Source organism: Tympanuchus pallidicinctus, unplaced genomic scaffold (assembly GCF_026119805.1).
Source record: "Tympanuchus pallidicinctus isolate F22 unplaced genomic scaffold, pur_lepc_1.0 scaffold5, whole genome shotgun sequence".
NCBI classification, from domain to species: domain Eukaryota; kingdom Metazoa; phylum Chordata; class Aves; order Galliformes; family Phasianidae; genus Tympanuchus; species Tympanuchus pallidicinctus.
In genome coordinates, this window is record NW_026294769.1 from 40,207,875 (window position 1) to 40,224,636 (window position 16,762).

Below are 16,762 nucleotides of genomic sequence, written 5' to 3' on the forward strand. Positions count from 1 at the left end.
TATGTAGAATGGATGGCAAAAAAAGAATTACCTTCAACAAAACTGGAGTGGAACTCCTATAAATTTTGCCCAGTCTATTGTCTCATCTGCCAGTTTTTTCATCTTGTGCCAAGTTCTGTCTCTAGATGCTGGTTAATTTTTCCATACATCAAATGCTTCACACCTGAGTGGGTTGGCTTTTGCACTGTGAGAACGGGACATCACAAACCCACTGTGACTAGAAGCCAAACTGTCTTTTGGAAACATTACCTCGGTTTGGAGGCTCTCCTAGGGACACTTTGAGGAGGGTAATCAATTTGCATCAGGACATGAGTTGGGCTTCTCTCTTGTGACCATGATAATATAATTAAAAATCATCCTCAAGAATCTTTCTGTGTACTTCCACCAGCTGTGCCTGACTCATTTCATTCATTTGATGGCAGTAGTTTTGCCCATCTTGGATGGTCTCCAGTGAGTTCTTGCGTTTGGGAACATGTTGTCTTTTGTTTTACGTGGCCAACCAAAGTCTATCCACAAATGTCCTCATTCACTCTCCATTCACTGTTACATTCATCAGATCTGCTTTATCATGAGTCATGAATTACAAAACATTTCACTGTCCTTTTTTTTTTCCTAGCAGTCATTTGTAACATTAAAAGGTTTGGCTTTTTTTGCTGTTCTTGTAATGATGCATAATCTAAAATCTATGTGAAAGACTTATGTTTGAAAGGAGGCTACTGGGTTAGGGCCACTACAAAAGATTCAAATCACTGTGGAATTCACCCATCTGATTGTATTATGCTGGACGTTTTTCTGCAGACAACAGCTAAGCTTGCAACTAGAAGTTTTAATTTCCTGCATCTTAGAGTTAGATGCATGTTTTCTTTTGGTTTCTCCACCCCAGTCACTGAGCTGTCTCATTTGACAAGGCAAATTTGCTTGCTCTTTTCTTTTTCCAAAACAGTTCACAGCAGTTGGTCATCATCTTTTATACAGTTGTTTTGTGATTCTATCACTTGCTTTAGAAGGGGATCATCACTGGCCCTGCTCAACTCTTCTCATTGGGCACAACTATACTTGCTCCACAGTATCTTCCTTTTGTCTTCCTTTCAGTTTGCAGTGAAGTTTTATAACATTGGAGGTGATGATGAGAAATGTAGCATTTCTTCCTCCTTTCAGTGCATTAGTTTCTTTTTTAGTTTCTTAAGGGCATGAGTAACTTATGACCTGATGAATGTGAAAATAAAGAGATGCAATTATGTGCTAAGAAATTGATCTCATGGAATTCTGAAGAACTGAGTGAATTCGAATTCAGTTATTGGAACTCACTGAAATTCTAACATATGATGAAAAGCTCAGAGATTCTAAATTAAATAATGTAGAAATTTGTCTGTCTCTTTTTGCATATTTCTGCCATTTAACCATGATTACATGATTGCACTGTGTGATGTAAGTCCTTCTTCAAGAAGGGCCTCAAGTATGTCTTTAGATTCATCCTATCTGGAAAATATTAAACGTTAAGTTTCAAGCTAATTATATCCTTTAATACCTTTTCTATTTTGTTTGCTTTACTGTGTCAGATTTGTACAATTGAGTAGCTTGATTAAAAAATAGCTCCTAAGAAATCACTGAGAGATTATTAAGGTCATTAGAAATGTATGCATAGCACTGAAATAAACACATTCTGTAAAATATGTTTGTTTTCTACAGATTGATACTATAATGGCTTTCAAATGTTTTGAGATAGTTCCTTCAATTTTGTTTTCTTGCCACAAAAGTCAAGACCCTGTCAGTTGCTCTTTCCTGGAATGCTGAACACCCACAGCTCCCTTTTAAGTAAAATGTCAGGCAAAGGAAAACAGAGATCAGGAGGCAACATATGTACACATTCTAGAAATTTTCAAGAAGAACCTTAAATAGTTTCTGCACCTGTTGGGAAGATGTTCTTGAAGTTTAATTTACTTTTCAATACTTACCTCCACCTTCAAAGTTGTGTTTACTGAATAACTGCTACAAAGGTCAAGATATAATACACTCTTCAAGAGAAGATGTTTTGAGATGAAAATCTGAATAGGCTAAAATATATATGGCCTTGCGGCTCAGAAGGCAAATGGTATCCTGGGCTCCACCAAAAAAGGGGTGGCCAGCAGGGACAGGGAGGTGATTGTCCCCCCTACTCTGCTGTTGTGAGGCCCCATCTGGAGTACTGTGTCCAAGTCTGGAGCCCCCAGTACAAAAAAGACAAGGAGCTGTTGGAGAGGGTCCAGAGGAGAGCCACAGAGATGATCAGGGGACTGGAGCACCTCTGCTATGAAGACAGGCTGAGGGAGCTGGGCTTGTTCAGCCTGGAGAAAAGAAGGCTGTGGGGTGACCTCATTGCAGCCTTTCAGTATCTAAAGGGAGCCTACAAACAGGAGGGGAATCAACTCTTTGAAAGGGTTGTTAACTGCAGGACAAGGGGAAATGGTTTTAAGTTGAGGGAGGGGAGATTTAGGTTGGATGTCAGAGGGAAGTTCTTTACAGAGAGAGTGGTGAGGTGCTGGAACAGGCTGCCCAGAGAGGTTGTGGATGCCCCGTCCCTGGAGGTGTTCAAGGCCAGGTTGGATGGGGCCCTGGGCAGCCTGGTCTGGTATTGAATGTGGAGGTTGGTGGCCCTGCATATGGCAGGGGTGTTGGAGATTCATGATCCTTGAGGTCTCTTCCAACCCTGGCCATTCTGTGATTCTGTGATTTTGTGATATACTTAAAATAAATATGATCCTATTAGGATCTGCTTCTGTCGTATCAGTATATATTGATGTACCTTTCAGAACTATTTAATAACTGCAAAACACAGACCAGAAACTACCAGACTCCCTACATTTAAACATGCTTCTTGTGTATGTGGCTTAACACGGAGAAAACAGCAAAATCTTAGTCCAATGTTATTGATTTTCTTTTTAATGCATTTATTTTAATTTGTACCTGACAAGTTTCACTTTGCAAGTGGGAAGCTTCTTGTATTTAAGTAACAGCATGCTTACTTGTTTCCAGAACTACTTTAGCGCTTAGTACCCTCTTTCTGTGTAGATACTGTGACCAGAAGCCTAATCCCATCTTGATGTAGTAGAATCTTGTCTTTTTAAACCCCATTCCCAGTGGCGGAATTTTTTATGTTCTAGCAAGCATTTATATACTGACCGCTCTATCCTGACTGATGCAGTTACCTTTCGCAAAGTTCGTGTAGTCTAGTCCAACTAAAGTTCCCAAACTTGCACTGTATCACATGAATATGAAGCACACCTAGCTGTGTGTAGTTGCATCTGTGGTACAAATCATCATCAATGGGGTGGCTGAGGGTGATGTTTGTCCCATTGCTGTATCTGCTACAGACTGACACCGAGCTCCCTAGGGATCAGCTGTAATTGATTCCATATAACAATTCTCTACATCTGGAGCTGTGTCCCTTCTCTGGACTTTTGAGATGTTTTAAATACATGCCTTGGCTTCATTTCATGTGTCAGCTTTGGCAGGTGACTATGAGGGTCAGAAGAGTTGATAAGTGCTGTCATTGTTGTATCCTGGCAGAATTTCACATAATGGAGGTCTTCCATTTGTGGTACATCTTCTGGAACTGTAATATTTTGCAAAAATCTTTAAACAGGCTTCAAGAAGGAGAATTTATCTCCACTTGTATGGAGCTTGGGCTCCATACAGAGGATCGAGCCTTCCAGAAACCCAGTTCTGGTCTTTAGATTCTTCCCTATTACAAATGCTGCCAAACGTCTTCTCAAGATGTATCCAGGGAAACGCTTTCACCCTGCAGTGAAGTTATACATTCTGCAGTGTGCAGAAGGACCTACTACTTGCACATGAAGGAACAAATTTAATCTGGATGTAGACTAAATAGAAGCAAGAAGAGAGGCAACAGAAAGACTTAAACTACAGTTGTCCTAAGTACACAGTGAATCACTTTCTGAACCCCATGCACATAGCCAGTGGCTTTTTAAATATTGACAGTATCCTGTGAGACAAATGCCAAAGCTAACTTGCCGTCTCCACGCCTTCCCACTGTCTGCTCCTTTTTTATCACTCTCCACCCATGAAGGTGATTGGGATGGAGAAAACTGTAAAAATTACTTCTAGAAGGAATGGGAACAATCTCCATCCACATTTCCATATTTTAGTGAAATCTTCTAACTCATCTTCTATTATGCAATGAGAAAAAGATATTTCCAATATTACAATGAACATGTCAAATTTGCATATTCAGGGATAATTAGTAGGCCAGATAGCTGTGAGAAATGATTTTGTCTTTCATTATATCTGCATATTGCTGCATGGTGGTAGATTATTTTTGTTAGCCTGATACAATTTTATTGCAACTTTAATGATGTATAACCTTTTTGGAGGAAAAGTTATAACCCGGTATCCTGTCAGGAGAGGAAGGAGAACTTATCCAACCAGTGGCAGTCTGTCTTTTTGAATTAGTTTTTATGTTTTTATGTTGCTGTTATTCCAGGAAGGCACTGAAAACAATGCCATCAAATTTCTTTATGTGTGTAAGTAGGAGATAACTTTGATGAGTAAATAAAAGGAGTAAGGGGATGTTCTGACCATATTAGGTCAACCTAGATCACTTATGATAACAAATTTTGTATTTGTGTCAGTGGTGCTTTAGCAATGGTCCAAGAAAAAATGCAGTTTGTACCTTTTTGTAAGCATTTTCTTCTGATAGGACTGTAATTCTACATATCTCACATTAATTTCTATCAATAAGTATATTCCTATGACCTGGTGGCCCAAACACTAACCCTGGTGTCAACTCTGCCCTAACTGAAAGTGCAACCTTGTGATCTGTATCCCCTGGAAATTAATGATCTTCATTTACCAGCAAAAATATTTTCCTAAACATATTGTGCTTCAGGACCCTGTGAATAATTTCACAGCTATTTGGTACCTTTCTAATCCCCATTCTAACTTCAGTCTTAAAGGAAACTGCATACTTGCTTTATCCTTGATACGTCATACACCCTTACTAAGGCTGGCCTTCTGAGCTCACAAGAGCCCAAGAAATCAATATCTTTTAACTTCCTTGCATCCTAATAAAATCCCAGCTTGATCTAGGAAATCACTCCCATTATCTCAACCTCATAGGGATGTATGAATAGATTTTCCTCTGTCCTGGCTTCAGCTGACGGTGCTGAGAGCACACCAATGCACTCGTTGTTGCTGAGTGATAGGAATATACCTGGATCCAGGCTAGGCAGCTCCATGGAGAAGAGCCGCCACGATGATGGTGTGGTGGCATGGGGGTGGAGCCAGGACAGATGGCCTAAAGTAGGCCAGGGGTTATTCCCTACCACATGACATCATGTATAAAGCTATAAAGTTCTGGGGGAGTTGGCTGGGGTTGTAAGTTGCTTAGAGGATAGGTTGGGTGGCAGTCAGTGAGGTAGTGTGTTGATATTAGTTAGCGAGTAGTAAGTAACTGCAGAGCTTTTATGTACATAGTGCATATATATATAAGCTATTATTGCATTTTCTTTTACTGTCTTTGTAAACTGTTTTTTCATCTCAAACCACAAGTTGTATTTTGTTTCCAAATATCTTCCTTACTTCACTTGGTGGGGAGTGAGCAAATGGCTGTGTGGTGCTGAGCTGCTGCTGGGTTAAAACAAAACACTTAGAAATATTTCTAGCTCTACTGGAAGCATCTAGCTACAAACTTTGTTCTTCAATCCATTTTGTCACAAATCCTCACCTAATTGAACAGCTTAACAAAGCACTAATCAATATATCATGTGACAGTAATTCTGATGATTCTAGCCTACATCTGAACTTTCAGTCTTACAAAGATTTATCATTATACCCAGATATTTCATCTCACCCCTTGAAAGCAAAGTGCAGTCTTGTACTATGCCATCAGTAAACCGAAGTCCTTGATATCTGCTATTCTGACCGTGAAACCTGGCTGGTAGTGGCATTTGCTCTGGTCTTGTATTTATATAAATAATATGTATGTGTTCCTGTCTATAGTTATACCAGACTTGATTTTCAGGAAAGGAACAGATTTAAGAGATTTATTTCCTCATGCTCATGAGCCAGAAGACTAGAATGAGAACTAGAGCCAGAAGAGAAAACCACTTAGGAGTAATTACAGGGCTGTTATGAGTTGCTAGAGTTAAGTTAAAGCCTGTGTTTGTGACTGCAATACAGCCATCAAAAAGTAACAGTTTCTGTCATTAAAGTGACTGCAATCTCTGCTCTGTCAAATCTTGTTCTAATTCCATCCTAGCCCCATAAGCAAGACAATTCTGCCAGATAGCTTCTTGTGTAACATTTCCCATCAGGAGCAGCACTCATCCCCACACTGAAGAATTCTAAGGATTGGTTCACAGGCTGCATTATATTTGGCACAGTTTCCACCACTGTAACATCAGCATTTCAAAACTCAGTGATCCAGAGGAGCCAAAGAAAAGTCATGAAGAGTTTTACTCTGCTGGCAATTAGACCTCTGGCTTTGAGGAGCATGATTTCCATGTAAATCCTAAACGACAGCTCCGGTACCAGCCCTTAAATGTTAGCTCTAGTTGTAGTTATGTGATACGTGTCCATGAAGACTGGACTGCAACACTTCTGGATGTCTCAATGACAGGAGTGAGTAAGATTGTTCACCTGGGATTATGTTCAACTGTTGTAGGATTCTACACTGAATTATCTAAATGCACATTCTCAGGTCAGTGTTAGTTCTGTAATCCACATAGGCAGCCTGTGGAGGCCTGTTCTTTTTGAGAAAAACACTTAGTATTTCTGTTCCTCGAATTGTTTGGGTGGGGACAGATGGTTGTGACAGACCTTGTATATTCTCCTCTTCACAGCTTCTTCAATAGTCCATAAACCCAATCTCCCACACCCTACAATTTGAGTTCTTGGCTTTAAATCACAAAAGTTGCTAGTTGTGCCAAATTTGGGAAGCAGAATGGTTTTTGAAATATGGAAAAGTATCCAATAAGGACCAAGCTAACGCTATCAGATTCACTGAACAGATTATAAACCATATTTAAGGCTGTTTCTCCACGGGTTAAAAGCTGGTTCACTAATAAAAGTTTAAATGCTTGCCACTCCTCCACCTCAGTACAGCAGTAAAAGTTCTGAAAATATTATAGTTCTGTACTGTATGAACAGAATAAAATCCTTCATCTCAGCCAAACTCCACTTCTCTACTAACAAAAGTCTTACATGCTATATTTATAGAGAATGTTTATTCTGTAGTGAAAATGACCATAAATCCTTACTATAGCATCAGTGCTGCCTATTGAGCTTTGTATTCTTATAAATGTTCCCTTGGGAAATCTGAAGTTTGGCACTAGTAGAGTATAGTTTTAAAATATCACAGATGGGGTGGAACCCGACATCATGTTGCTTATTACTCTGGTGATCTATCTAATGGTATTCCTTGCTGCTGAAATCTAATAAAAAAGAACATTTTTGAAATATTAGAGATTGGATTAAAGCTCCTAATTGTTTCTTTCATAACCAGGGTAGGTCCATATTAATAATTCTTTACAGTGCCATTCAAAAGACGACATCTGTTTCGGCATACATTGTGAAACTCAAATCTGTTCAGTGCAGTTTTATTCATTTGTTACTTTCCATGAACAAATGTGACTGCACATTTATTTAGATCTTTAGAAACGTGGATGAACAAACAGAAGACAAAGTAAAGTTAAACCTGAATTGGAGACATGCTGTTAAGGAAGAAACAGCTTCATCCGCAGTAGGTGGTTACTGCCCCTGCAATAAGTCAGTGCAGTAACTGAGATGGTCAAACCGTGCTTCTTCCATTCATACTCTTAAATGGACAGTTCCAAAAAGACTGCAAAAGCTGCCAGTTGCTTTGTAAAAGGTCATAAGAAAGAGAGAAGAAATGCCAGGAAAAGAGACTGACCTATTCAGAATATAATCGTGCCTTCTTTAAAAAGACATCTACATTACAAAGGATAGGCATCTTACTGCACACTTCCTGCTTCGCTAATGCAACTGTTACAAATAGAACTGCCAGAATTGAGGAGGGTGTGGCTTAAAATTGTAGGATTCAGACCTCTTTTCTGTCTGAATTAGCGAGAGTTTATGCACTGGAGTGATGGAATTGTGTTTTTTATGTACTCATACAGCAGATTTCAGAGTTTGGCCTATTGCTAAAATAGGTGGCAATGCTGTTGAAAGGTTTGAAGATGACAGTCACAAAAAATAGTGTGTTTTATTTGCTGTAGCTTCTGAGTATGAACATTTTTTATATTGCCAAGAACAGTTTTGGAAAGATCACATTTTTATGATTTTGGTTAAATTATGACTGAAATTCAATGCCTTTTGCTACTCAGTTCTTAGATTTTTATATTTACTAAGCTAAAAATGAAATTAATTCTGCCCCACCCCCACTTTTTTTGAGAACTGGAACAAGTGGCTATAGAAGAAATGGATGCATACAAGCAAAGGAGAATGATAAAAATGGAAAAAAACTGAAATACTTAAGTGACAAAACTGGAATGCATGCACATCTTGGCTCAGAGACAGAAAGCAAGGGTAGGAGATTAGGAGCTCTGTTACTACTTTATTAGGGTACGTATCTTCTCTCAATTGAGGAGTACAGAAAAATCCTCTCTTGTTCTGATGTATGTCCAACTAAGGGGCAAGTATGGGATCAAAATAGATCCAACAGCACTTAAAGGATGAACTATATAATTTGTAGATGCATAGGCTTGAGAAAGCCCCTAGCTGAAACATAAGCCTGCAAGTCCTTTTGCTGTACCAGCAAATAACAAATATATATATATTATTTTTTCCTTTTCCACCCTAGGAATGGCCTGTTTATGTCAATGGGGAAGAGAAACAGCATGGGCTGATGAATCAAATAACTGCTTCTTGGAGCAGGACTGCATATCAGTGACAATCCTTATTTTACCCTAACTTTTATGAAGAGACCCACTGTTAAAACATCACATCAGTTTAAAGCAAGATTTGGATACATGCCCCAAAAAGAGCATCTTCCTAACTGGGCAAAATGCTATGTTAATATTGTTTTAATTAGTCAGTAATTGTCAGCTGTTACTGTCACTAAGCTGATCAATATTTGGCAACAAATATCAGCCACACAAAGTTGGTGCCTCTGAAACTGCAGTGATCCCTTTCAATTTTGAATTGCTTTCCACCCCCCCCTAAATCTTATTCTTTGTGTACAGAACATTGGACCTTGTACGCTATCTGGAGGCGGAATTTAACAGGCAACTGACCTGAAAGACACTGTGTGGAAAGAAAAGAAAAGTGAAAGCTTGTGTTACCTCTTGAGGTTCCCTAATGTATCTACGGTGTTACCAGAAGGTTCAGGAAGTTGCATCTGTCAAGTGTGAAATTCTTAAGCTCCAGAAATGCCCATTAAGAGAATTAGGAAACACCTGGAGATTTTCATCCACCAGAATGCTCTCATCTCTTCATCGTATGCAATATATGTAACCTATGCACACTTTTTTTTTTTTTTTTTTCCTGAAGTGTTTTATTGCCTGTTTGTTCAAATGCAAATTTTATATTTTTCTCACTTTGGAGGTGTGAAAGCAATACTTGTTCTTTATTAACAATACGTTTATTCATTTCCATTGGTATGGCTTTTGGTCTTGAAAGTGAATGTTCTCTTGAATGGATGTAAGATGAAGTTACATCCCCTTTGTCCTATGCTTTTATAAATATGAAAATTCGATGCCAATGAAAGTTTAAAAATAAAAATGATTAAATAGCTTGTTTCTCTGAGGCTTTAATTTGTAACTTCATCGATCATCAGGGCACAAATAAACTTATAACAGCTGTGGGTGAGTATTCAGGGCTGGGACCTGAGTGTTGTATTCAGAGGCATGTATTGAAAGTTAAACAAACTCATCAGAGTCACCTTAAGTACATGAACATTTCTGGAGCATTTTGTAGTTTTACAGCTTTGCTCCAAAAACAACACCATAAGGTTATACAATGAGACTCTCAAACAGCCAAGGGATGCAGAAACACTGTCAAAATCACTAGAGCGCAGTTAGAGAGCACTTTTAATGTAACATGAGTAATTGTATATAACAATTGCCAATATCCACAAGCACTAACAATGTCTGTAGTGCAGAAGGTGAAGGCGGCTGTGGCAGACTTTAAATGATAATTATCTTTTCCAATAGTACTTCATTGGAAACTAGTAAGCTTGACGTTTCCCTGCAGCTGCTTCTTCTTCACATATTGCATCTGGCCTAGACCACTGAAAATGATTTAATGGTGAGAAATGTTGAAAAATTACAGTATTTTGAATACTCATTGTTCTAGCTGGCGTTCTGTTAATTTGGTCCTGGTTTACAAACGTCTTCAGGGATTTATTTTAATAGATAGGTTCCCAGGTACTTTGGCAATGCAATAAGATGCTTCATTTTGTTTTGTATAGGAAACAAACTCAGGACATGCTTTGAGTTGGAGTTCAGCTATCTGAGAGGCAATGGTAGATTTTTAATTTATATTACAAAAAAAAAAAAACAAACAAAAACACCTGTATTAGTATAGCCTCAGTATCTAGATGTACCAAAGGCCTGCTGTCACTTCCTCAAAAGGTTTTTGAGATCCCAAGATGTAAACTAAAGAGAAAAATGAAGAGAATACTCTTACCTGGTTAACTAGCCTGCATCATCTGTAACTCAAGAAATATATGGTGATGAGGTTTTTGGTGCAATAGAATCTAGGGGTCTTAGAATATTTGTAATAGTCTTCCTGGAAATTGCAAATGGCTTGCTTTTTCTTTAAACATTGTGCTTAATTCCCACAGGAGAATATCATCATGAGAATGTTGTAGCCTTTTGCATAGCTAGACTTAAGCCCATTCACTGGTACTGTCAGGTGTTCAGAAAGATAACTGCTTCTCAACAGAGTAGTGCTGCTTAGCCACAACTGTGGAAGAGCTGTTGTATAGGAGACAAATTTTCATTACCATAGTGAGCCCTGAATTATAACAACAGTCATTTTGGTCAGTGATCTCTCAACTGGAGGAGAGCTGGAGAAGAGTTAGCTAGCTAGTGTCTGAGTGATGGTAGTCCATGTGGAAAATTCAGATTTTTCTCTCAATTACAAAGCTAAGAAGTCAAGCATTCTACTGCAATATTTGCTGACTAAGAATCTGGCAACTGATGGATTTCTACACCAGTTCTTTTTTTTTTTTACAATTATGTTTGTTAGCCATACAGTATTCATTAAGAACAAACAAACAAACAAGCAAAAAATCCAGCTGGCATTACTTGAGACTGAAGGGGTAAACTTTATTATGAACAAGAGTAAAAACAAGCAAAAGACCTATCTGTATATGTGCTGATGCTTAAAAAATGCTCATGTAAATTGAGGACCTTGGGGGGAAAAAAAAGCTAGATGTTGCTTATCGTCCATTTCTTTTCTCCAGGGATAGTAGATAGAACAGGAAATAACGGTACAAATGAGGATAGAATTTTATGCTGTTTGACATAAAATACACAATAGAAAACTAATATAGTTACGCCAATAAATCTTTTAAATGCAGAGAATTCCCTCATTCCAGTGTTGCATTATGAATTCAGTAGCGTTACACTTTATTTGACAGTTAGTAGCAAAACTTGAACTCAGATTATTAATAACCTTTCTACAGTCTATCATTAATGTCAGTGGGTGCGGTTTAGGAGTTTTATTTTGGCAAGTGTAATATGTTAACATATTAACTGACTGCTCGTATAGTCAGAGCAGAAATGCTAGCCAGGGAAGGCATTTCACGCCAATTCCGGAGGCACTAAAAATAAACTGCTACTTACCAACTCAGACAACTTAGTAAATGTCTGAATTCTACAGCCTTTGAAGTGCTACATCAACACTTACTCCAGAGTTTAAGACATCTCTTTCAGTAAGCATTTACATAGAAGAAGACAGTGTAGCTACAGGACATTTGGAGCAGACAAATCATGTCATTGATATCTTTCAGCTCTGCTGGAAGAGACAGGCAGCAGTAAGCGCAGCCTGTGGACCTGCTGAATATTGACCTCCACCATTGAGCACAGATACAGTTATGCATATCTTGACTCACATTAAAAGATGGAGTCTTTTTTTAACTATACTCTTGTACATAATACAAAATCCATAATTTACTATGGATTACAATTGGTACCATATAAGATGCTATTGTGTCAGCATGAAGTGAAACACAAATTTAGCTCTTCAACAAAAACTGTGTGCTATATGAGCACTTGAAATTTTGTTTGAATTATGAAATGAACGTAAATACTGACTGATAAATTAGGATTTCTCTGTTCTGGGAGGACTTACGCTGATGTGCCCTTTTTGGGGTACCAATCCCACAGAGTTGCTCACAGTTGTCCAAGGCTTTCCTAAACCTCCAAGTGATGCTTCATAGGAAACAGAATCAAGAAAAGGATCCTATGGTCTCTCTCATAACACATGGATCCACAGATCACTGCTGTCTCCTATCAGCGTTCAAGAGAATATTAAAAAAAAAAAAAAAAAAAAAAAAAAATTGGCCTAGAAATTGCTTGGAAGGATTAATGTAGTCCCTTCCCTTACTTCCAAACTACAGACTCACACCTAGGCCATCCCTGACATGTTTACTTTTACTGTTTTAAATAACTTCTAATCAGCGAGCTCTTATGATCACTGTGTTTCACTGCTAAAGACTGGAGCACTACTCTAAAACTGGTTGGATTTTTTTTCCTAATAGCTAGCAGAAATGCCTCCTGTTACACATTAAGACAATTACTTTTCTTACTAGATACAAAGAATATTGATCGTTTCCTTCTTGATATGTATTAGAAGAAAAATCACTTTTCTGCCTAAGCAATCATATTTTTTTCAACTTTGTTATGATTTTTAAGTCCCTTATCATTCCTTGCTACTTTGAACATATTGTATTCATTTTCGTTTCAAAAAAGGATGGTGTGATTGCCAAATTAAATTGCTCTGTGTTCCCAGTTGAATTTGTTGAGCAGAATTTTTTTTACTTTCTGCCTTGTAGTCTATTCACCTACACCGTCTTTTCTCTAGGTTGCTTCTTAAAATCTTTTTTAGACTGCTTTCAAAACTTTACAAATATCAAGCTAAGTTAGGTCTATTATTTTCCACCAACAGAAAGAAAAATTTTTCTCTCACAGGAGAAAATTTTAAAGTCTTGATATGGTACATCCTCAAAATCTGTGTTGGTGGTTTCTTGTCATGTTATCCTTTCTATAATTAAAAGATAGATTATTCAAGAATAATGACAGCAGCAGTGATTGTACGATATTCTAATGATTATAGACTTTAGCTTCCCATGTGTGCAACACCTTAAAACTCTTTTTATTCCCTTTCCAGAATGGTACTTTATTTGACTATCCACAGTTTCTCCTTGTGTATTCTCTTTGGACCTCTAATAGTTAAAACATTTCTTGTAATATTTTAGTATATTAAATACGGAACCTCTATTTAAGCTAAAGTTGTCTTTCTTCAAAGTATTGTTTTCCTTTTCTTTCTGATATCTATTCTCTTGTTTAAACTAATTCTTTTAAGAATCTTTTCATATTTAAAATTGCCTGAGCAAAATGGCATTGAATAGTTCAGTAGGCATCATATAGCTAATTTTCTATTTAGTATTGTGCAGTCCTTTGACATCTGAAGAACCATAAAACCACCTTACAAATGCAATACTATGTGAAAACAGAGCCAGAAGAAGTTGTTCATCACACTCCTCTTCCGTTTAACGTTAGTCCTGAACTCAGAGAAGAGTGACTGTGCAGAAAACACAGGGCCCATTCAGCCTGACCGTGAGCACCTCCAGGGATGGGACATCCACAATCTCCTGGGCAGCCTGTGCCATTGCCTCACCACCTACTCAATGAAAAAGTTTTCGCTGGCATCTATTGTAAATCTCCCCACTTTTAGTTTAAAGCCATTTCCTCTTGTCCTATCACTATCAACCTGTGTAATAAGCTGGTCTCCCTTTTGTTTTTTTTTTAAGTTCCCTCTAAAAGTATTGGAGAGTCTGGAGCTTTCCCATCTCCAGGCTGAACAAGGCCAGTGCCAAAGATATAGATGAATGTATATTTTTCTCTGTACATGGAACATGACCTTCAGTTTAGAAGACTTTTTTTTTTTTTTTTTTCCCCCTAAATCAGAAAGATAGCCAAAGACAGGGTTGATTTTAAAATGTTTTGAATAGTTAACATGTATGTTGTATCCTGCAGTGTTGATGTTACTAGACTAACTCATGTAGTGACATTGCAATAAATAACACAGTGCAACAAATTGTATATATTGTGACAAATTTGTTTTCCCACTCTATACCACTCAATTTAGTCACAGGAAATTTTGTGAATTTTTACAAAACAACACCGAATTCTTTTCCCCATCCCCACATCTGGCATCACCAAGTTCTTTAGATCAGAACTTCATTCTTAAATGCAAAATTCCAAGTTCTCAAACACTATAGGAAAATGAAGTATTTTCATACATTACATGCCCGTTTTCAAATACATCAAACCATGCTTATTTCTTCTTTCTGATCAGAGAATTAGAAAATATTTTGTGTTGTTAATAAAAAACAATGGGCTTGACTGTAGTTGCAAATGCTGCTTCTGATCCTAATCCAAAATTTCTGTACATGTGGAGTATATGTGTATTATTCTCAGTGGGACAAGTTACACAAGGAACATAAAGACAATGATCTAATTGAAATTTAAGAACTAAGTTCCAAACAAAGGAGATTATTTTCCTCTGATTTTACTGCCACTAGACCTTCCTCTGAGAATAGGAAAGTTACATAAGCATTTTAAAACTTTTCTTAGAGATGTCTGGCTATCACACAATGAAAAGTTTCTGAGTTTTACGCGTAAAAATGCTGCCCTTCCTATTCTCTCCCAAGAGATGGTGAGAAAACAGCAAGAAATACAAGATTTGGCTCCTGTATCAAGATCCTACCACTGCATCCTAGTGTAGAAGCAAAGCAAAATTGTTTAAACAGTGTTAGGATTCCTAAAGCTTTGATTTCACTGGACATTAAAAGTGCTTTTCCTAATATCTTTCATAGAGTCTAAGAGATAAGGACACAATGTTGCATAGAGAACCTTTGAAAGATTTGTGCTGGAATAGATTTTTATGGGATAAATCCCTCATGCCATGCTGCGTGGGTTGCCAGTCAGCTTCTAGTGTGTATGCCCAGGGCTTTTCCTATGGTAGGCCTTATAAAAATCCCAAAGAAATTTTAAAACCACTATTTCTTGAGACAGAAAAGCTGCAGGGTACAAAATATAAGCAAACAAATGGCAAGAGACAGGTGAGCTATGTGGACTTTTTGTCTTTCAATCCTGTTAATTATTTATCCAATGTGTAGATATGCCAAGTGAAATAATAACAATTCAGTTATTTTGGAATTAAGGAAAATTCCAACTCTTAAGACTTTGAGAACTGACAGAAAGGAACTGCTAAGACTGTATTATTCTTTCTTATAATGCTCACTAAAAGGAAGAAGGAGTTAATCTTATCACCCTGCACATGGTTGCATTTATAAAAGATAAAAATCGCAAACAAGTAATGCAGTTACTTGTTACATATTCTTCCCATTACAGTTGACAGGTTCATTAATCATACAGTATATTTTACTATTAGAAGCTGTAAAGAAGATCAAATCTCTTGTAATTTTTCTTCTTCTTTTCCATTTGATAAGTGTGTTGTTTCAATGTGTAGATAAAATATAGTGTCAGTCACAAACAGTCCCAGGGGAATTGCAACTTTCAAGTTAGAAAATTCATTCTTATTTACAATGTAAAATTCCATGGAAAATGCATCACTTCCTTTTTAACTTGACCATTAGATTGAGTAAAATGTATATGCCTGGGTATTCACAAAAGAAGCAATCCAGAATGAAGTGCCTGTGGATATAAGCAATGTTTAAGTAATAGAAATATTGCTTACTGCATGTTGAAAGCATTAGCTATGAATAGCCCTATTCATACCATCACATTGATTCATAATTAAAGCCCTGTGAAAATTATAGAGAAAGTTGACATGTTTCACAAGCTGTTCATGGTAAATGTAGCAAATTTTACAGTTTGTTGTGACTTGCCAATAAGGAACTCTCGGAAGGAAAGATAAAGAAGTGATTCTATGCTACAGAGTTTTAGCAAGTGTGACTAACACAAATGACGACCTATGTAGAAGGCATAGACCTAGCTTTTCAAAGAAAATTACAAGAAAATTAGATTGCTTCTTTGTAGAAAGCAGTCTAACATTTCCAATGAAATACTTCTTGGTGGATGCACAAGATTAAATTCCCGTTTTATGTTTGAAGTAGGAAAGCCTCAAGAAGTAATAAAACACAACCTTCTTACCCAAAGAAAGAAAAATAATAACACTGAAAAGCTGTATGCTACTGTGACGTAGCATTGATGTCTCACTATTCTTTTCAAAGAGGAATTATAGTAACTTTTAGTCCTTCATCTGTATGTGGTGCTGTAATATGCATTGGCACTCTCTGGGCTGAAAGTGGGACACAGGAAGGGTGCAGTGCAGTTCTGACTCAAGTTATGGCAAATAGTTTTATGCAGTTTGATATATTGGTTAAACACAGTCCTGTGAACAGTGAAAAATAGGCAGCTGCGCTTTCTGTTGTGATACAGGAACTTGAAAGTAGGTTTCAAGATTGCCTAAAAAATCATCAATTTTTCTGTGTATTTGCAACTCCATTTTCAGTCAACGTAAGTTCATTACCTGAGAATTTTCAGATGGA

At 37.4% G+C, this 16,762-nt stretch overlaps 1 long non-coding RNA gene across 1 annotated transcript in view; it reads left to right on the forward strand.

Moving 5' to 3' along the window:
• Positions 1-9,917, forward strand: part of LOC128091424 (uncharacterized) — a 45,301-nt gene extending 35,384 nt beyond the window's left edge. The window contains exon 3 of the long non-coding RNA XR_008211403.1: positions 8,819-9,917. This is a non-coding gene — a long non-coding RNA (uncharacterized LOC128091424). The remainder of the gene's footprint in view (positions 1-8,818) is intronic.
• The last annotated feature ends 6,845 nt before the right edge of the window (positions 9,918-16,762 follow it).